The sequence below is a fragment of the Pelophylax lessonae genome, assembly GCF_965119305.1.
Source record: "Pelophylax lessonae genome assembly, chromosome: 13".
In the NCBI taxonomy this organism is placed as follows: domain Eukaryota; kingdom Metazoa; phylum Chordata; class Amphibia; order Anura; family Ranidae; genus Pelophylax; species Pelophylax lessonae.
In genome coordinates, this window is record NC_138780.1 from 160,247,010 (window position 1) to 160,269,761 (window position 22,752).

Genomic DNA, 22,752 nt, shown 5'->3' on the forward strand with positions numbered 1-22,752 from the left:
TGTACCTATAGGTAAGCCTATATTAAGGCTTACCTATAGGTACTGTAAATATCTCCTAAACATGCACCGCTTAGGAGATATTTACCTTTAATGCAGCCAGTGACGTCACTGGCGCATGCGCTCTGAAGGAACGGCAGATCGTGCCGTTCCTTCAGAGCCCCGTGCCGTGACCGTCGGCTCCCGCGCGCGTGCGCGGGAGTGACGTCACCGCGGCTCCGGCCAATCAGATGGCCGGATGCCGCGATCCCGGAAGACGGGCGACTATACATGTCGCCCGTCATACAGGTAAGCGGACGGCACGGCGGGGGCTCGTTCTAAGGTAAGTATTTCATAATGAGCTACTATGCGATGCATACTAGCTCATTATGTGTTTCTCTTTCAGGATGTAAAGAAGAGAAAAATTTTTTTTCTCGGTTTACAACCTCTTTAAGCCCCGGGAGATGTTACCCCCTTCCTGACCAGGGCCTATTTTGCGATTCGGCACTGCGTGACAATTGCGCGGTCGTGCGACGCTGTACTTAAACAAATTTGGCGTCCTTTTTTTCCCACAAACAGAGCTTTCTTTTGGTGGTATTTGATCACCTGTGCGATTTTTTGATCATGCGCTATAAACAAAAAAAGAGCGTCAATTTTGCAAAAATAACAATATTTTTCACATTTTTTTATATGAAATTCCCCCCCAAAAAAATGTAAAGATCAAAATTTTTTAACATTTTAGGCCAATTTTTTTGTTTTACCATATGTTTGTTAAAAAAAATTGCAAAAAGCGTATTTTGATTGGTTTGCGCAAAAGTTATTGCGTTTACTAACAAAGGGAAAGATTTTTGTAATTTTTGTTGTTTTTTTTTAACGCGTAATGGCGGCGATCTGCGATTTTTTTTGCGGGACTGCGACATTGGGGGCGGACAGATCGGACCCTTGACTGACATTTTTTACACTTTTGGGGTTACCAGTGACATTACTACAGTAATCAGTGCTATACATATGCACTGTTACTGTAAAAATGACACTGGCAGTGAAGGGGTTAACTTTTTTTTGAGAGGGAGGGGTTAAGTGTGTCCCTAGGGGCGTGTTTCTAACTGTGATTGGCTGTGGCTTGTTGTGTAAGAACAGTGATCAACGGTCTTACATAGTAGAACCGTTTGATCACTATTCTTACACAGGGGAGACTGACAGGCAGCTTTGTTTACACTAGCCGCCTGCCTTTCTCCCGCTGTCATGGACGATCGCGAGTGCCTGGCGGACATCGGGTCCGCCGGGCACACGCGCGGGGGGGTCCGTGACCGAGCGGGAGCGGGACCGCGCATCCGGTGGCGCACGCTCGCTCCCAAAACCCTTACAGGCTAGCGACGTAGCCCTACGTCGCTTTGCCTGTGAGGGGCTGACTGCCGACGTAAATAGTCGTGCGGCAGTTGGCAAGTGGTTAATGCTGCTTACCAGATTGAAGGTAAACATCCACAAGAATAGATAAAGAAAGCCCAACCAGGTAAGCAATCAAGGTATTCTTTATCGAAGAGTAATCCACCACCAAAAGGTCAGCCCCTTACCAGACTGGATGTATGACTTTCATATATGGACAAATAGCACTCCACCCAGCACTCAGGTACACTGACACCTCCAAGCCTCTTACCAGATGAAAAATTTGTTAAGGCATTGATATTCAGAGGTGAATAGACACTGAGATCCCCACAGATGATATACCAGGATATTAGTTGAATGGTAAGATTGCCTCTGATGCACAGTGAATTGGGCCTCAATTGCACAGAATAAAATAAAAAAAGGCCGCCATAGTGTAAAAACGTATAAGAATTGAATATATAAAAAGTATTACACTCACATGAAATTAATGCAAAGAAAACGTTGTATCAGCCACCGGCCGGATGGCTCTGCACATTCGCACTCGTCGGACGCTACCGGAAATGACGTCAGCACGCCGTGACCTAACGTCGTTTCGTCATAGATGACGTTTTCAAAGGTGTATTTATATTGTATTTTCAGACCAAACCTGTACGCTGTACCTGAAAGCTGTGTACTAATGATCAGATTATTGTACCATTGCTTCGAAAACTGTATTTTTTGTAAAATAGTCTAATCCTGTGTACGGGCTTTACCTCTCTTTCACTATATTCAGGAGTGTTCGGGACACCCTATGTAATAGACAAGTTTTTTTGCCACAAGTATTGGGATGCCCGCTTTTACAAGCACATTAACTTTAATGGCATCCCGGTCTTAGTCCATAGGGTTCAGTATTGAGTTGGCCCACCCTTTGCAGTTATAACAGCTTCAACACTTCTGGGAAGGCTGTCCACAAGGTTTGGGAGTGTGTCTATGGGAATGTTTGACCATTCTTCCAGAAGCACATTTGTAATGTCAGGCACTGATGTTGTAAAAAAGTGTTCTATCGGGTTGAGGTCAGGACTCTGTGCAGGCCAGTCAAGTTCCTCCACCCCAAACTCACTCATCTATGTCTTTATGGACGCTGCTTTGTGCACTGGTCCAAATCATTTGGTGGAGGGGGGATTATGGTGAGATGTTTTTAGAGGGTTGGGCTTGGCTCCTTAGTTCCAGTAAAGGGAACTCTTAAGGCATGAGCATACTAAGACATTTTGGACAATTTTATGCTCCCAACTTTGTGGGAACAATTTGGGGATGGCCCCTTCCTGTTCCAACATGACTTAGGTCCATGAGAATTAGAGAGCAGACTGCGAGCCAGGCCTTCTCTCCAAAATCAGTGCCTGACCTCACAAATATGCTTCTGGAAGAATGGTCAAACATTCCCATAGACACACTCCTAAACAAATGTATTCATTCATATTAATAATTAATATTGATGAATAGGATTAGGCGTCTCACATATCCTGGGAATCCCCTCCACGGCCTCCCCAAGAGGGCCTGCTGTGGAGTCTTGGGTAAATTCACTTGGATGAGGGAATAGATAAAATGATATGCACGGATCCAGACCCACCTTACTTTGCTGCACATCCCCCAAGTGTTTCTAACTCTTCCCCCAAGTCCTGTCCCCATCGTACCCTATAAGGAAATTTAGTAGACCCTTCCTATACAGTAGTATAGTGTATATCATAGATATGTGACCAGTGTGTTTGTTCACAGTACTACACAAGTATTCCATTGGGGTCAAGGAAGTCAGGTCACTAGTGCGTTTAAGAGTATTCAGAAAATGCAAAATTTGGGAATATCTGAAAAGCTCCCTGGTGGGGAGGAGAAACTTCTCCTGTTTTGTGTTTTTTGATAGCATTCCTCTATAGTCGCATAGATCTCTGAGACTAAGAAAACCTTTATTTGTCCACCACTCAAACGTAGAAGGAAAGAGACCCAGAGGGGACATTGGATTTCCCAAGACAGGGGCCATGGGGGTATGTGGGGGGAGGTCTTTTTGCCAATCTGTCCCATAGTCCAAGGAAAAAAGACAGTGTCAGACATAGTATACCTGGCCTGTCTCTTTAGGTGGCTAATTGGAGTAGAGGGAAGATGAGAAGATTACAACCGCATCTAAAGCCCCGTACACACGATCAGATTATCGAACGATCTGTCGTCCATTTTTTGTGGCATGCTAGTCTGATGTGGAAAGTGAAGAGGTTATTTTCATACGAATTTTCCCATACGACAGAATTCTACTTCAGAAGTGATGTCATGTGTTGGATTGTTTTCTATGTGTTCTTTCGTCTCTGAGCATGCCTAGTCTTGCTCTTAAGATTTTTTTCTGTCGAAATCTGTACTAACAAGACGAAAATCAGACGTTGTTTTGACGGACGACAAAAATTATATAGCCTGCACATCAGGATTTTGTCAGCCGAAAAGTCGGAGTCGGCTGTCGAAAGCACCATACTAACAATCCGATAATTGGCAGATCGGTCGTCGGACGAATTTTCCCTATAGATTTTCTTATCGTGTGTACGGGCCTTAAAAGGGATTGGCGCCTTGGGAATGAAAGCAAATCAGGTGCGCCAGCTGTGTGGCATAAAAATATTTAGTTAAGTCTGGGACCCCAGACCTTGGCTTTTTTTTTTATATCTTTGATATGTTTCATAATTCCCAACTCTGTTCCTGTTCTTCTAGGAGTTTTGTATGTTCTGACACCTTTGGTTGCGATTAACACGTTTAAAAAAAAAATAAAAAATCGAGTCCCAGAGAGCTATAAGAACTTGATGGGTGGGTTAAAGCATAAGCCCACCTTTTGTGTCCCCTTTTCCTTTTACACCAATATTCGGGGTGTGACAGGTAACATGTGACAAATGCACTGGACCCCACGACCCCCGATCCCCTGTTTTGACAGTGAGCGGGCGATCTTCTGTCACAATTTGTAAAAAATGCAGCTGTGTGGGGCTTTGCCTGCCCAGCCGCATCATTCATTCACAGTATTCTATGAATGAGAAAACTACAAGTGCCGACAGCCCACAAAAGCTGTTGGCTCGTAGTTCTCAATGAACTATCAGGGTGTCGATCGTTCTAGGTCAGGCATGTCCAACCTGCGGCCCGGGGGCCGTATGCGGCCCAGAACCGCAGGCAATGCGGCCCACTGCCCCCTGACAATTTTTTTTTTTTGCTGGGGAGGAAGGAAGTCAAGTCGGGGGGCACGGTCACAGAGGCTGCCTCGTAGGGGATCATCCACTAGTTGTGTTAAATTAGTGCTGGGGGGGGCGCGGCAGCACGGGAGGGCGCGGCGGCATTTTATTACTTATATACCTTAACTATAGTATATATTTTATATGCGGCCCGAGAAAATTTCTCTACACTCAATGTGGCCAAGAGAAGCCAAAAGGTTGGACACCCATGTTCTAGGTAGTTCATTGAGCTTCCTGCCAAAGTGTAACTGCCTGCCTGTATTGGAGGTTTGGGCAGACAGGTACACAGAAAGTCTGTAGGACCGTGGCATTACACCCAAGATCTGCTGGTCGTAGGTGCAATGCTTTACAGGTCCCTAACAAAAAAAAAAAAAAAAAAAAAACAATAAATGCATATTTTCTTACCTGCAAAAAATGTGCATTTATTTATTTATTTATTTTAAAGTGAACTTATCCTTTAACTCTATTGAAAACTGAAATACAGTAACCCCCCCCCCCCCCTCCATTGCGGGGGTTACGTTCCTGACCCAGGAAAATAATATAAATAGGTCTTATAGGAAAAAATGCAAAATACCGGAACTGCGAAAACTGAACTGCGATATAACGGGGGTTTACTGTATCAGTTTTGAGTGAACTGCCCCTTTAAAACAATTATAAAGCAGCTTTGGAGTGCTTCTTAACCACTTAAGGACAGATCTACTGCGGAAGGCTGGCCCTCCTGCGCGAATCGACGTAGCTCTACGTTGGTCACGTGCCTGCAGCTAGGGGGCGAGCGTGCGGCGGCGGCGGGGGGGGTCCCACCACTGCTCGGCAGCGGGGACTCCCGCATGCATGGGGCCGGTGGCTCCGATTGCCGCCTGGCACCCGCGATCATTCCCCGCTGAGAGAGGAAGGACGGTCAGCTGTTGTAAACACAGCTGACCGTTCTTCTCCCTGGAATGATCACAGAGCGCCTGTGATCCTTCTATGTAGGATCACAGGTCTCTATGATCATTTCAAAGGCCCAACCCCCATACAGTTAGAAACCCTCCCCTAGGTACACATTTAACCCCTTGATCACCCACTGTGTTAACCCCTTCCCTGCCAGTGTCATTATTACAGTAACAGTGCATATTTTTAGCACTGATTACTGTAGTAATGTCACTGGTCCCCCCAAAATTGTCAAAAATGTCAGTTAGGGGTCCGATCTGTCCGCCGCAATGTCGAAGTCCCGCTAAAAATCGCAGATCGCAACCATTACTAGTTAAAAAAAAAAAAAAAAAACAATAAAAATGACATAAATCTTTCCCATAGTTTGTAGACGTAATAACTTTTGCGCAAACCAATCAAAATACGCCTATTCCGTTTTTGTTTACCAAAAATATGTAGCAGAAAACAAATTGGCCTAAAAAGTTAAAAAATGTTGATTTTTACTTGTTTACTTGTTTTTTGTTTGGGAATGTCATATAGCAGAATGTGAAAAATATTGTTTTTTTTTTTCAGAATTGTCGCTCTTTTTTTGTTTATAGCGCAAAAAATGAAAATCGCACAGATGATCAAATACCACCAAAAGAAAGCTCTATTTGTGGGAAAAAAAGGACATAAATTGTATTTAGGTACAGTATTGCACGACCGCGTAATTGTCTGTTAAAGTAATACAGTGCCGAATCGCAAAAAATGGCCTGGTCATTAAGATGGAAAATCCTTCCAGTCCAGAAGTGGTTAAAGCCCAATTTTATCTTTTAGGGCAGCCATCATTAAATGGCGGCCCGCGGTCCAGGAACGAACCGCACGATGCTTCCGCCCGGACCCGTCAGGCCACCACTGTAAGTATTCATTCGTTTTCTGGGACCGCAGGTGTCCTAGCAACCAGTGACAGGACATCCCGTGTGTGCGCCCCGCCCCCTGCTTCTTTCTTCGACTCCCTCCCAGCTGGCCGCGAGTTGGGGCGTGACATCAGGTGCGCACCCCACCCCCTGCTCCTAACTGAGGCTCCTGACTCTCACGCTTAGCCTAGCCACGAGCTGGGGCGTGACATCACGTGCACGCCCCGCCCCCTGCTGTTCGCTGATCCTGGCTCTGGCATTTTCCGCCCCCAAAGGTATGTGGGGCACATTTATTAGGAGGTTGCTTATTTTTATAAAATGTAGACTGATGGGCATATTTTGTTAAGGGGCACACAGATGGGCACATTTGTGCCCATTAGAGTGCCCCATAAAATAAAATATGCCCATTAGAGTGCCCCCTAACATAAAATGTGCCCATCAGCGTGCGCCTTATTTTATGTTAAGGGTCATGCATATGGGCAAATTTTATGTTAAGGGGCACTCTAATGGGCATATTTTATGTTAAGGGGCAATCTAATGGGCATATTTAATGTCAAGAGCAACGCTGATGGACACGTTTTGTTTTGCCCATCAGCGTGCCCCTTAACATAAAATGTGCCCATCAGAGTGGCCCCTAACATAAAATGGGCCCATCAGCGTTCCCCTTATTTTATGCTAAGGGTCACGCTGATGGGCAAATTTTATGCTAAGGGTCACACCGATGGGCAAATTTTATGTTAAGGGTCATGCTGATGGGAAAATTTTATGTTAAGGGTCACACTGATGGGCAAATTTTATGCTAAAGGTCACACTGATGGGCAAATTTTATGCTAAAGGTCACGCTGATGGGCACATTTTATGTTAGGGGGCACTCTGATGGGCACATTTTGTTAGGGGGCACTCTAATGGGCATATTTTATGTTAAGAGCAACGCTAATGGACACGTTTTGTTTTGCCCATCAGGGTGCCCCCTAACAAAATGTGCCCGCCCATCAGAGTGCCCCCTAACATAAAATATGCCCATCAGCGTGCCCCTTATTTTATGTTAAGGGTCATGCTGATAGTCAAATTTAATGCTAAGGGTCACGCTGATGGGCACATTTTATGTTAAGGGGCACTCTAATGGGCATATTTTATGTTAATAGCAACGCTGATGGTTTGTTTTGCCCATCTTTCTGAATCATAGCACAGACTTCAGATTTGGACCTCGGCCCAAAGAAAATTTTAGCGACCGGACCTCCTTGAATTTTAATTCATTACCCCTGTTTTAGGGTATACTTTAACCGCTTGAGGACTGCCCCAGGCACATATACTGCGGCAGGGCGGCCGCTCTGTGCCAGATCGTGTACCTAGTATGTGATCTGACACTTCCGATTCTGGGGTGCGCGCCGCCAGCGTGGACACAGCGGTAGCCAATCAGTGATGCCTGCCGGGACCCGCTGATAGTTTTGGAAACAGACAGAACGGCGGTCTGCCTATGTAAACAAGGCAGACTACTGTTCTGTGAGAGGGGAATGCACTGATCCTGTGTTTTATGCTAAGCAGGAACACAGATCTTTACCTTCCCCCAGTCAAAGCACCTTCCCCCACAGTTAGTAATCACTCCCTAGGAACCCATTTAACCCTTTGATTGCCCCTGATTAACCCTTTCCCGGCCAGTGTCATTAGTACAGTGACAGTGCATATTTTTTTTAGCACTGATTACTGTATTGGTGTCACTGGTCCCTAAAAAGTGTCAAAAGTGTCAGCTAGTGTCCAATTTGTCCGCTGCAATATTGGTGTCCTGCTATAAGTCGCTGATCACTGCCATTACTAGTAAAAAAATAGATAAATAAAAATATCCCATGCTTTGTAGACGCTATAACTTTTGCGCAAACCAATCAATATATGATTATTGGGATTTTTTTTTTTTTTACCGAAAATATGTAGCAGAATACATATTGGCCTAACTTGATGAAGAAATTTGTTTTTGTTTTGTTTGTTATAATTTTTTATTGGATGTGTTTTATAACAGAAAGTAAAAAATATTGTTTTTTTCCCCCAAAATTGTCAGCCTTTTTATGTTTATAGCGTACAAAATAAAAACCGCAGAGGTGATCAAATACCACCAAAGGAAAGCTCTATTTGTGGAAAGAAAAGGACAAACATTTTATTTGGGTACAGCGTCACATGACCGCGCAATTGTCAGTTAAATAACACAGTGCCTTATTGCAAATAATGGTCTGGTCATAAAGAAGGGGGGGGGGGGGGTAAACCTTCTGCTGTGCTTTCTTACAATAACAATTGGTTGCGGTAAACAAGTCACTCATTAGCACCGTGTACTGGGAGGAACAGCAAGATATTGACACTATGAAGACCATGTGACAGTTTTGGTCGGCATTTCTTAACCGCTTGCGACCGCCGCAAGCACATATACTGTGGCGGTCAGCCCCCTGCAGGCAAAGTGACGTACCGGTACGTCACTAGCCTGTGAGCCAATAGGGGGCGAGCACGCGCCACCGGAGGCGCGCTCCCGCCCCCGCTCGATCACGGACACCTCCGCGCGAGTGACCGGCAGACTCGATGTCCGCCGGTCACCCGCGATCGTCAGTTACAGAGGGAGAAAGGCAGGCGGCTAATGTAAACAAAGCCGCCTGTCATTCTTTCCTGTGTAACAGCACAGATCACTCGGTCCTGCTATGTAGGACCGTAGATCTCTGCTGTTACATAAAAAGCCACATCCCTGCACAGTTAGAAGCACGCCCCTAGGGACACACTTAACCCCTCTTTCCCCAATAAAGTTAAACCCTTCCCTGCCAGTGCCATTTTTACAGTAACAGTGCATATGTATAGCACTGATTACTGTAGTAATGTCACTGGTACCCCCAAAAGTGTCAAAAATGTCAGTCAAGGGTCCGATCTGTCCGCCACAATCCCGCAAAAAAAAAAATCGCAGATCGCCGCCATTACTCGTTAAAAAAAAACAACAAAAATGACAAAAATATTTCCCTTATGGGCCATACACACTATCAGATTATCTGAAGACTTTTGTCTGTAGACTTACCAAAACTATATAATATGAGGTCAAACCTAAACACTTTCAATTTGTATGCAATCTGGCAGGCCCTTGCACTACATAGAAAAGGTAAATCTGAAGGAAAAAGTCTTCAGATAATCTGATAGTGTGTATGGCCCTTTAGTTAGTAAACGCAATACATTTTGCGCAAACCAATCAATATACGCTTATTGCGATTTTTTTTACCAAACATATGTAGCAGAAAACAAATTGGCCAAAAATGTTAAAAAATTTAGATTTTTACTTTTTTTTGGGGGGAATTTCATATAAAAAAATGTGAAAAATATTGTTATTTTTGCAAAATTGTCGCTCTTCTTTTGTTTATAGCGCATGATTAAAAAATTGCACAGGTGATCAAATACCACCAAAAGAAAGCTCTGTTTGTGGGAAAAAAAGGACGTCAAATTCGTTTAGGTACAGCATCGCACGACCGCGCAATTGTCCATTAAAGTCACGCAGTGCCGAATCGCAAAAGAGGGCCTGGTCAGGAAGGGGGTAAAATCTTCAGGGGCTTAAGTGGTTAAATACAGTGGTGTCGGGAGTCAATAAGGAGAAGAAAAAAAAAAACAGTCAAAAAATATGAGTAGGGAATAAAATGTTAGTGGCCTCCACTTGTAAAATCATTCCTGTTTTGGGGGTCGTCTCATTGTTGCCCATCTAGTGCACCTGTTGTTAAAGCGGAGTTCCGGCCTCAGATACGTTTTGTTAGATAAAAATACCCCCGGGACAGTCAGGGCTGTGCACTCCACAATGGATAGCCTCTGAACTGTCCCAGGTCGCACTTACCTTTTAGAAGAAATACCTTAAAAATGTCTTGTCCAGCGCTGCCATCTCAGTTGAAGCCAGGGCGTCCTCTTTGGTGTCCTCTTCGGTCCCAGAATGCCCTGCACCGGCCCCGCTCGTCAGTTCCGGTGGCATGCCCAGAAGCTGTTTAGCAGGGAATGACGCGCCTGCACCGGAACTGACGAGCGGGGCCGGCGCAGGCGCATTGACTTCGGGGAGTGATGATGTTCAGCTCCCAGGAGTCAACGCAAGCAGGAAGTGATGGCGCAGGTCGCGGCCGCAGAGGGAGGAAGTAGAAGGAAAGTAAGTATATTTTCTTCAAAAACAAGGTAAGTAAAGCAAAAAAAAAATCGGAGCATCCAATTGTTTTTTAGGTGATTTAAAGCAAGCGGATGGCCCAAAGTTGTTTTTGAGGCCAGAACTCCGCTTTAATTTCATTAACACCAAAGCAGCTGAAACTGATTATCAACCCCCTTCCGCTACTTAACTGACCAGATCAATATCCCAGGAGTTTAATTGACTTGATGCTGTACTCTGATTAAAAAAGTGTTCCTTTAATTTTTTTGTGCAGTGCATTTTCAAGTATTTTACAAGGAAACAGATCACTTATTATGATTTGCAAAACAATAATTTAACTTACATAATTTGCAGTAGAGTTCATTTTATATCAGACAAGTAAAAGCAATGTGTTTGGTTGACTTGCAGAACTATCGCTCTTTTCTGTATTGTAAGAACGAATTTAGTAATGTGTACTGCCACCTATAGGTAAAACATAATTATGCCAGTCACTTTTTCATGGATAAACATTTGGCTGTTGCAGGAATGAAATTGAATGTTACAACATTCTCATGAACATGCATTCCCCAAAATCACTAGGCATTTGTTCTCTAATAAAATCGCCAGGAATTGATTTGTAAAGGCATGCTTCCAACAGAAGGAAAAACCCAACTTTATGAAAAAGGAAACAGAGAAACATTTTAGCACAATTTTTTATTTGTACTTGTATATTAGGCAAATCTTGTGCCTTTACCACCCCCCAGTAATACTACAGCTTGGATTGGCAACACCAACCAGAGATACTTTTTGCATAGAATATTAACCACACCCGCCCCAGAAGGTTTTACCCCCTTAATGACCAGGCCATTTTTTGTGATTCGGCACTGCGTTACTTTAACGGAAAATTGCGCAGTCGTGCGATGCTGTACTTAAATACAATTGACATCCTTTTTTCCCACAAATAGAGCTTTCTTTTGGTGGTATTTGATCACCTCTGCGGTTTTTAGATTTTGCGCTATAAACAAAAAAGAAAGCGACAGTTTCGAAAAAAAACGCCAAATAATTTACTTTCTGCTATAAAACATTCCCAATAATTTATTAACCGCTTGCCGACCGCCGCACGACTATATACTGCGGCGGTCAGCCCCTCACAGGCAGAGTGACGTAGCGGTACGTCACTAGCCTGGGAGGGTCTGGGGAGCGAGCGCGCGCCCCCCCCCCCCCCCGCGCGTGTGACCACTCTGCGATCAGCGGGGGAGAGGGACAAAGTCAGGCAGCTTGTGTAAACAAGCTGCCTGTCATTCTCCTCGGTGTAAAGACACTGATCACACGGATCTAGTATGTAGATCCGTTGATCAGTGTCCTTACAGCTCAAGCCACAGCTAATCACAGTTAGAATCACGCCCCTAGGGACACACACAGCCCCTCCCTCCCAAATAAAGTTAACCCCTTCACTGCCAGTGTATTTTTACAGTAACAGTGCATATGTATAGCACTGATTACTGTAGAAATGTCACTGGTAACCCCAAAAGTGTCAAAAATGTCAGTCAAGGGTCCGATCTGTCCGCCCCAATGTCGCAGTACCGCAAAAAAAAATCGCAGATCGCCGCCATTACGCGTTAAAAAAAAACAACAAAAATGACAGAAATCTTTCCCTTTGTTAGTAAACGTGATAACTTTTGCGCAAACCAATAAAAATACGCTTTTTGCGATTTTTTTTACCAAACATAGGTAGCATAAAACAAATTGGCCGAAAATGTAAAAAAATTTTGATTTTTACATTTTTTTTGGGGAATTTCATATAAAAAAATGTGAAAAATATTGTTATTTTTGCAAAATTGACGCTCTTTTTTTGTTTATAGCGCGTGATCAAAAAATCGCACAGGTGATCAAATACCACCAAAAGAAAGCTCTGTTTGTGGGAAAAAAAGGACGCCAAATTCGTTTAGGTACAGCGTCGCATGACCGCGCAATTGTCCGTTAAAGTCACGCAGTGCCGAATCGCAAAATACCCCCTGGTCGTTTAGCAGCCAAATCCTCCGGGGCTTAAGTGGTTAATTATTAAATAATTTTTTTTTTTATCAGTTTAGGCCAATTTGTATTCTGCTACATATTTTTGGTAAAAAAAATCCCAAAAAGCGTATTTTAATTGGTTTGCGCAAAAGTTATAGAGCTTACAACCTACGGGATAGATTTTTTAACTTTTAATTTAATTATTTTTTTTATTAGTAATGGCGGCAATCAGCAATCAGCGATCATTGCAGCGGACAGATCGGACCCCTAACTGACATTTTTTACACTTTTTGGGGACCAGTAACACTAATACAGTAATCAGTGCTAAATAATAGTATAAATACTGTATAAATGACACTGGCAGGGAAGGGGTTAATACTGGGGGTGATCAAAGGGGTTAAATGTATGCCTAAAGTGCTTACTCACTGTGTGGGGGGATGGTTCTGTGACAGGCACAGACAGATCGCAGTTTCAGCTTAGCTTAGTCTCTCCGATGCATTGAAGGACGAGATCGCGGCCAAGGATCTCCCTGATGAGCTTGAGGCTTTAATTTCCTTCCTGATTTTGATCGATACCAGGCTCAGGGAGAGACCATCGTTTAAGGAGCGTCTGCGGAGGCCTCCTACCAGTTTGGCGCCTACGTCGTTTTCTTTCCCACCCATTCCTCCCTCACCTCCCACACCTCCTGGGGATGATGTGTCTGGCTGTGAACCCATGCAGCTAGGGTTCAGTTCACTCGCCTTTCTGAGGCTGAGCGGGCCTTTAGGAGGAGGGAGGGCCGGTGTCTGTATTGCGGCCTTGGTGGACATCCGGGGAAAGCTTGCACCTAAGATTCTGTCAGGGGCAGATCTTAGGTGGAATTTCCTCGTACCCAGTTTCCCGTAAAGATAAACCGCTAATCACAGTTGTCCTCTCCTAGGCAGCAGTCTTGGTGGTTACCCAGGTGTTAGTTGACTCCGGTGCTGGCGGCTCCTTTTTTGACAGTATGTTTGCTGCTGCGAATTCCATACCCTTGCAGCCCCATGTTGCACCACTGGTCATCGAGGCGATTGATGGCATACACCTGCAACCGACACAGGTTACCCAAAAGACTGTTCCAGTTGACATGGCTATAGGGGCTGTTCACAGGGAGTCAGCTTGTTTCCAGGTTATATCGTACCCACACTACTCTGTTGTTTTAGGGTACCCTTGGGTTCAGAAGCATACTCCGACCTTTGATTGGCAGTCGGTTGAGATCCTCTCTTGGTCTCCACAGTGTGGTGCTGTTTGCATCCATGGGCCTGTTAAGATACTTTGTACCTCCTCAGATTCAGTATTGTCTACTGAATATCATGAGTATCTAGATGTATTTGACAAGGTGCGCGCTGGTACTCTTCTTCCTCATCGTCCGTACGATTGTGCCATAGACTTGCAAGCTGGTGCCATTCCCCCTCATGGCAGGGTTTATCCTCTCTTGGTTGCAGAGAATAAGGCCATGGAGGAGTACGTGGTGGATGCGCTTGCCCGAGGACACATTCGCAAGACTGGTAAGAACCAGATGTCCTAGGCTATTTCCCAATAGTTCTGGTGGCCATCTCTCCGCACTGATGTTGCAGTGTACGTGGCTGCTTGTTTGGTCTCTGCCCAGAACAAATCTCCTCGGCACCTTCTCTTGGGCCTACTGCATCCCATTCCCAATGGGGAGCTTCCCTGGTCTCACCTGGCCACGGATTTTATTGTGGAACTTCCCGCGTCTCAAGGTTACACGGTTATCCTCATGGTTGTCGACCGGTTTTCCAAAATGTGCCACTGTGTTCCTTTTAAGCGGCTGCCTTCTGCTCAGGAGCTTGCCTCAGTGTTTGCCAGGGAGGTTTTTCACTTACATGGGTTGCCTAAGGAGATTGTCTCGGACCATGGGAGCCAGTTTGTCTCTAGGTTCTGGCATGCCTTTTGCTCCCAGTTGGGTATTCGACTCTCCTTCTCTTCGGCATACCATCCCCAGTCCAATGGTGCCGTTGAACGTTCCAACCAAGCTCTGGAGCAATTTCTCCACTGCTATACCTCTGACCATCAGGACGATCGGGTTGATCTGCTACCCTTGGCAGAGTTTGCCAGGAAGTCTTCTGTCAACTCGTCCTCTGGAATGTCTCCATTCATGGCTAAATATGGGTTCCAACCGGCTGTGTTGCCTGAGTCGTTCTTGCCACAGGACATTCCAGCTGTGGAGGATAACCTTTGTGCCCTCCCTGTTCCTCTTGGGTGCAGATTCAAGAGTCTTTACAGGTCTCTGCACAGCGTCAGAAACTCCAGGCAGACCGGAGACGGTTATCTGCTCCTTCGTACCAGGTCGGGGAGAGGGTGTGGTTGTCCGCCCGTAATCTCAACCTCCAAAACTGGCACCTTGTTTTGTTGGCGCTTTTCGCATCCTCCGTATGGTGAACACGGTGGCCTATGCCCTTGATCTTCCTACTGGCATGCATATCTCCAATATCTTTCACGTGTCACTTTTGAAGCCACTGGTTTGCAATCGCTATACTTATTCACTTCCTTGCCCTCGTCCAGTTCCTGTGGACAATCATGAGGAGTATGAGGTTAGCAACATCTTGGATTCTCATCTGTTCTGAGGTCAGGTGCAATACCTGGTTCACTGGAAAGGTTATGGTCCTGAGGAGCGCTCCTAAATTTCCTCAGAAACCGTCTTTTGCTCCGCGGAGGAGGGGCCATTGAGGGGAGTGTACTGTCAAGGTCCTACCTCGCCTTCCTGTTGGCAGCCATCTTGGACATGTGCAGACTGCTGTCTCTTATAAACTCTGTTTGCATCATCACTTGTCTGCTACCTGGGCGTCGCTTAGTGAAGATGTTGCACACCTAACTATATATATCACCTGATGGCTTTCAGACCTTGCCCTTGCATTTGTGCTCCAACGTGCATTACTGCTAGCAGTCCTCTGGTCTCTGTGGTTTCTCCGAGTATGACTTGGCTTGGCTGTCGACCTTCCTGGCTCTGGATTCCACATCGGCAGACGACCCCGCATCAGACGACGACCCGGCTTTGGCAGACTACCTGCTTCTGGACTCGATCCCAGCTTGGATGACTACCTGCTTCCGAACTTGACCCTGGCTGTTCTTTATTTTGCTCCTCTCTCTTGCTGTGCGATTATTATTGTTGCAAAAATAAATCGCTTTATTTTACTTGCATCTTCGTGTGGTCTACTTTCCTGGCACCCTGACAAAGACATGCAGACAGAAGCCCTTCTATGGCTGCAAGCCATTCAAAAGCCCACCAAGAAGGCCGGAAAGTAATAGTGGAGACGCAGGCTGAGGAAGGGGCTGTGGCCTAAAGGCATTACCTAGGAAGATGTTATGTCAGTCTTGTCTACTAGAAGCAGCAACAGATAAGGAAGTGGAAAAGGCAGCTATGATCTCTCTAATTCAACAAACAATTAAAGATTCCCTACAAGAAATGGCGGTCAAAACAGAGGCAGCAGGAGCCAGCCCTCCATTAGCTCAGAGAAGCTCCTTAAAGGAACCATCACCAGTGTCGGGTTCGGGAGATGAGTCCCCCGTAAAAGAGGAGTTGTTTGCTAGATTCGACTTCGCCTTAGTGCAACCCCTGGTAAGAGCAATAAGAGAAGCTCTTGAATGGGAGAGCACAATGCGCAAAAACTAGAAAATATTATCCACAATTAAAAAGGTCAATACTTTCATTTCCATTGATTGAGGAGGTGAAGGATATTATCTAGGATGAATGGAAGAAGACAGACAGAAAATCATCCTTATCCAACAGGTTTGAGAAGATGTATCCCTTCAAGGAAGAAAAAGAGGTCCATGCACTGGAGGTGCCCCCACTAGTGGATGCAGCTGTTATTAGATTGGCCAGACATGACACATTACCTATGGATGATGCAGTTTCCTTCAAGGATGTTTCAGAAAGGAAGATAGATATAGAACTAAAAAAATATATATGCTTCGGCAGGAAGTGCCTGCAAGCCATCTTTGGCATGGACATCAGTAGCCAAGGCAGTAACAACATAGGCAGAGAGCGCAAGAGAGGAATTATCCACAGAGACTGAAAGTGCCTCTGTACTGAAAATACTGAACAAAATCAAACTGGCGGCGATTTTTTAGGTGAAGCGACAATTGGCACACTGCGGTGTTCGGCCAGAGTAATGCTATCATCAGTGATGGCGAGAAAAGCATTATGGCTCAAGCCATGGACTGCAGACAGATTGTCAAAATCCAACTGATGCCATATCCCCTTTGACAGAGTAGCTTTGTTTGGCAGCAAATTGGAAACCGCTATTTCGAAGGTAACAGGGGGCTAGTCAGGGTTGATTCCCTAAGATTTCTGACCCAGATTCCAGCGCCAGCCAGAAAGGAGCCAATTTCTGTGTAAGAAAAAGGGACACAGGATCCTTTAGAACAAACAAAGATACCAAGAGAGGGTGGAAGAACCCCCAGACATTAGTTGAACAAATCAAGACAAGGCACCACGCAGAAACCCTTTTGAAGGTCCCTCCATCCAGACTGCAGTGTGTGGTTGGTACCCGACTACGCCAATTTGCGCCGGTCTGGGCCATAAAGATAATCTGGGAAAATCATCACTGGGAGTTTGTGGCTCTCTGGAGGTTCCCCACTTTACCTGCACAAAGCTCCCTCAGTGTTGACAGAAGATACAGATAATCATCAAATTTGTTTAATCGCTCCTACAAAGAAGAGCCATAGAACCAGTCCCTATGCAAGAAAGACATCAAGGATTCTATTCTCCTCTTTTATTAATAAAAAAAAAAAAAGCAGGCGATCTAGAACCAGTATTAGACCTTTGGAAGTTGAACAAGTACATCCAAGTGCAAAGCTTTCGAATGGAGTTGCTGCAGTCAGTCATACAAACCATCAGACAGGGGGAGTGGATGTTATCTTTAGATTTGAAAGATGCCTACTTTCATGTCCCAGTTCATAAACAATGTCACAAATATTTACGCTTTGCGATAATGGAATACCATTTTTTTAATTCAACTGCCTACCATTTGGCCTGTCAATGTCACCGAGGATATTCTCCAAGGTGCTACTTCCGGTCATAGCCATGTTGCACAGACAAGGTCTACAAATGTTTCACTATTTGGACGATGTCCTCCTAGTAGCCTGAAACCCACAAATCCTGACAGTATAATCGGGAGAATCTATTCCAAACCCTACTGAGGCTAGGATGGATAATCAAATGGCAAAAGAGTCAACCAGTGTCCACACAGAGAATGCTATTTATGCAGGCAATCCTAGATACCTGCAGGAACACACCAGAACTCCCATTAGGGAAGGCAATGGCACTTGTCTAGAAAAGTTAATTGACACTTCTCATACCTCCCAATGTCTCAAGCTGTAAGGATCGCTAGTGGTTATGATACCCATGGTAAAGTGAGCACACTTGCGGATGAGGACCTTCCAGGTGGAATTCCTGGGACAATGGAAGAGCGGCTCCACGCATCAACAGGTCAGACTGCCACCAGCGATTAAGCGTTCCTGCGATTGGTGGCAGAAACCAGCCAATTTGTCAAAGTGCCACCAACTCAACCCACTGACACCAGTAGTGATCACATCGGATGCATCAGCGGTTGGCTGGGGAGCACATTGCAACGGTACCTAGCCCAGGGCCGGTGGAGAAGCAGACGGAAGGAAGTCTTCAAATGTATTAGAACTGAAGGCAGCCTTTCAAGCTCTAAAAGCATTTCAAGACCAAGTCAGAGGGACCAGTGTAATACTCCAGATCACAAGTGCTAGAATTCCTTCAAACAGGCCTTGAAGTAGGCCTACAGGCAAACACAATCAGAATCCAAGTCTTAGCCCTTTCGGCTTTGTCAGGGGTAAGATGGGCTACCCAGCAGTTAGTACGCTAATTCCTGAAAGCTTGCTTTAGAGTTTGTCCTCAAAAGAAGGTTGTTTGTTCCTCTGTGGGACTTACAGGTGGTATTACAGATGTTTTCCCAACCTCCTTTTTCAGGTGACCAAACAACCTCATTATGGAATATAAGCATGAAAGCAGTTTTCCTCACTGCCATTACATCAGGGAGAAGAATATCATCCCAGGTGGGACAAGAAAAGGGCTAGTAGCATCTACCAGAACACTGGCATTGTGTCTGGTCAAGACCATCAAGAGGGCTTATGAGGCAAGAAGTTGAGAACCTCTAATCGATGTGAGGGCTCACTCGACGAGGAGCCTAGCGGCATCCAGGGCAGGATTCAAGGGTGCATCCCCAGAAATAATATGTAGAGCTGTAACATGGTCTACATATAAGACATTTTAAACATTTTTGACTCACGATAAAGTAGATCCAGCAGCCTTAACTACTGTAGAGTTTGGTCGTTCTGTACTGACCGGAGTTAACAATAATTAAAATACTTCAGCATACCCTCCCTTGTGTTTTTTTTTTTTTTTGGACGTGCTACATCCCATATGTGTATGCTACATAGAAACATAGAATGTGTCGGCGGATAAGTATCCTGTCATCGTTATGCATCAGGAAAGGAAAATGACCGTCAGGTAGGTATAACATTTTCTGTTATCTTTCAGAAGAATCTTTTCTTCCCAGGTGCAATCTTTTCCTTGTCAAAGATCCATAACAAGAATGTAGTAAATAGGATTACCTGTACCCGTGGACTAGGTCTTTGAATCAAACTACTTAGGCCAACAAATTAGCATAACAACCAGTGTAGTGTAGGGCAAATTTTGCTACCCCAATTGCTGAACCGTGAAAAAAAATACTGTCCAAGTCATCCACATGCTCAGCGTCTAAATGCTAGCTTGGCCAAATTGCTAGCACTACAACTGCTGCCTCTTCATCTGGTAGACTCTGCCCTCTTTCGTGAATTTGTGGAATGTACTGTACCCCAGTGGCAGGTTCCAAAAATACATTTATTTTCACGTAAGGCCATTCCAGCTCTGTACCATCATGTTGAAGGCAATGCTTTGGCCTTGTTGGACAGAGCGGTCAGCAAAAAGGTTCACATTACTGCTGATTCATCAAGGTGCAGCAGGCATGGTCAGGAACGTTACATTTCCTTCACTGCGCACTGGGTAACTCTGCTGGCAGCTGGGAAGGATGCAGGACAGGGTTCAGTGCTGGAGCTTGTTCCTCCACCATGCCTCCAAAAAGCTGGTGGTGCGTCTTCTTCTTCCTTTATGGCCTCTTCTGCTGAATTTTCCTTGGAACCAGCAGTACTCCCTAAGCATTCAAGGGGCTACGCAAGCAGTCAGGCTAAAAGATGTCATGCAGTGCTTCAGATGTTCTGTCTAGGGGACAGGAACCACCCCGGGGCAGAGATTTTGTCAGCTCTGCAGGGGCAGGCTGAGAGGTGGTTGACCCCACAGCAGCTTGAGCCAGGAATGGTTGTATGCGACAATGGCACCAACCTTCTCTCCGTCGTCCGACAGAGACACTTGACACATGTTCCATGCCTGGCACATGTCCTGAATTTGGTGGTGCGGTGTTTCTTGAACAGGTACCCGGGCTTACAAGATCTTCTGAGGCAGACCAGAAAACTCTGTGGCCATTTCTGGTGGTCCTAAAATGCCAGTGCTCGGCTGGCTGACATTCAATGGGAATTCAACCTGCCCACCAACTGCCTCATTTGTGACATGCTCACCAGGTAGAACTCAACATTGGCAATGCTGCAGCAACTGCACACGCAGCAGAGGGCCATCAATGAGTACCTATGTGAGTATGACACAAGGACAGGCTCAGGGGAGCTTGGCTTCTTTTTGCCATGCCAGTGGCTGCCGATAAAGGATGCATGCACTGTCCTTTCACCATTTGAGGAGGTCACAAGGATGGTTAGCAGCGACGATGCATGCATCAGTGACACTGTCCCTCTAGCCTTCCTGCTGGAGAACATGCTTTGTGAAATCATGGACAGGGCATTTGAGGCAGAAGGGAGGAAGAGGCTTCTTTTATGCAGATACCATTCCTGCGGGGCCACAAAACACACAGGAGGAAGAAGAGAAGGAGGAAGAAGAGGAGGAGGTAGAGGAAGATTGTGGCAGCATGGATGTAGAAAATAACATACAGCAGTCTTCAAGGAATGGTTTTCATTCCCCAGAAACCCCAGGAGTTGTACGTGGCTGGGGAGAGGTTGCTTCTGACAATGTCATCCTAAAGGCCCGTACACACGTACCGATCGTCGGCATACAAACGTCGGTGGACGAAGGATCTGCCGATTGTACGCGTGTTAGTATGGTGCCTCCGACAGATGTCTGCGCACAATCCGCGGACAAAAGTCTTTCGTGCAAACATGAAAATATTTGTATGCCGACACCAGAACGGACGATTGTTCGCCTGTCAGTACACAATTCGGCCGACAGACCGCAGATTTGCAAGACTGGGCATGCTCAGAAAATAGAAAACACAGGGAAAGTTAACCATTACATGACATCACTTCTGCAGTCGGCGGACAAAATTCTTGTGCTGTCCTTGTGCTGTCTTTGCACTTTTCAGCAGACACCGACATCCCGGGGAGAAAAGAGGAACATTTGTATGCCGACCATCGGTACGTGTGTACGGGGCTTTAGTGACCTAGAGCAGTGGCCCTCAACTCCTGTCCTGGGGGCCCACTAACAGGCCAGGTTTGCAAGATAATTAGATTGCATCACAGGTGATCTCATTTGCTGCTCAGTGATTGCAGTATTCTAGTCTGCATATCCCCAAGATAATACTTAAAATCTGGCCTGTTAGTGGGCCCAGAGGACCGGAGTTGAGGACCACTGACCTAGAGGACTCAGAATCTCATGCCTCCTCAAAATTACACTGCATGGGCTCCCTTATGCTGCAAAGCCTGCGAAAGGACCCGAGGATTCGTAGTAGCAAGGAAGGAGAGGGATCATTACTGGTTGGCAATCCTTCTTGATCCACGTTACAAGGGTAAAGCTGCAGAGAGCTCATCCTGCCTTTGCAGAGGGAACAGAGGATGAAACATCTTGAGGACTTACTTGTTGAAGAAAAATTTGTGTAACACCTTTCCAGATACTGGGAAGTTACCATTTTCTGGACAATGTGTTTCTGAGGCTTCGTTTGCTCCATTGACCGGCTGACATTTATCAAAATAAATCAGTCCTGGATCAACAGCAGCTATCAAGCCCCTGATGCAACTGATTGAATTTTCTAGGGATATGGGATCCCTTGAAGACTGCCTATGCTGCCTATCCTATTCCTGAGTCTTGATTATGCGAGCTTTCAACAATGTTTTTGGTTTACGGCACTACCAACACCCAAAGCCCAATTTTTCTGCACCTGTATCACAGGTGCATGTAATTTCAATTTTTGTTTCTAATTTTTAACAGCAGGGCCCGTTCCTGTGCCCACCAAGAGTAACTGTGAGGGGTTACAGTGTTCAGGCACCACTAGGAATGGGTGAATGGTTTGGCACGAGCATAAGTTTGGCCTAAACATCGCCCATTCAGGTACTCGTCTATTAGCAGGACTTTCTCAGCACTTAGCGGGATGTTTGCCCTTGCCCTGGGGACACCACTGCATGCTCCCTCCCGAGCTGCTGCTTTATGCATTGATAAGACACATAAAACGGCCCTGTACCCCCCCCCCCCCACACTGTCTAATTATTGGTTAACTGACAGCAGTCTGAGCCAATGGGCTCCCGCTCCTGTCTCAGCCAATGAGAAGGGAGAGTAATGGGACAGCCGAGGCTATCGTGAACATTGCTGCATTCGAGGGAGCTCAGGTAAGAATTGGGGAGAAGCTGCACACAGAAGGATTTTTTACCTTCATGTATAGCAGGGGTGTCAAACTCAAATTCATTGGGGGCCGCAGCAGCAGTATAGTTGCCCTCAAAGGGCCGGTTGTACGGAGTGCGGGGTTCCTGAGTGCGCTGGGTACAGAGTGCGGAGTTCAGGAGTGCGCTGGGTACAGAGTGCGGAGTTCAGAAGTGCGCTGCATACGGAGTGTGGGGTTGCATACGGAATTTTGGCGTGCGCTGGGTACGGAGTGCAGGGGTCAGGAGTGCGGCCATCCTCCCACCTGCCTCCACAGCCCTCACCACCCCACCCCTGCCCCCCAAAAAAACTCTCTCACATCTGTAATTTCTCCTACCTTTCTATCTGGCCCAGCTCTGGTACAACCCCATATAGGCGGCTCCCTGCCTGTGTATTGGTAAAAAAAAGCCGGCTCTCAGGGTGCAGCCCGCTGATGAAAAAAAAAAGAGGCACTAACACTAATAGCCGGCGCCGCTACAGGGACTGAGGAGAGAGAGCAGATGT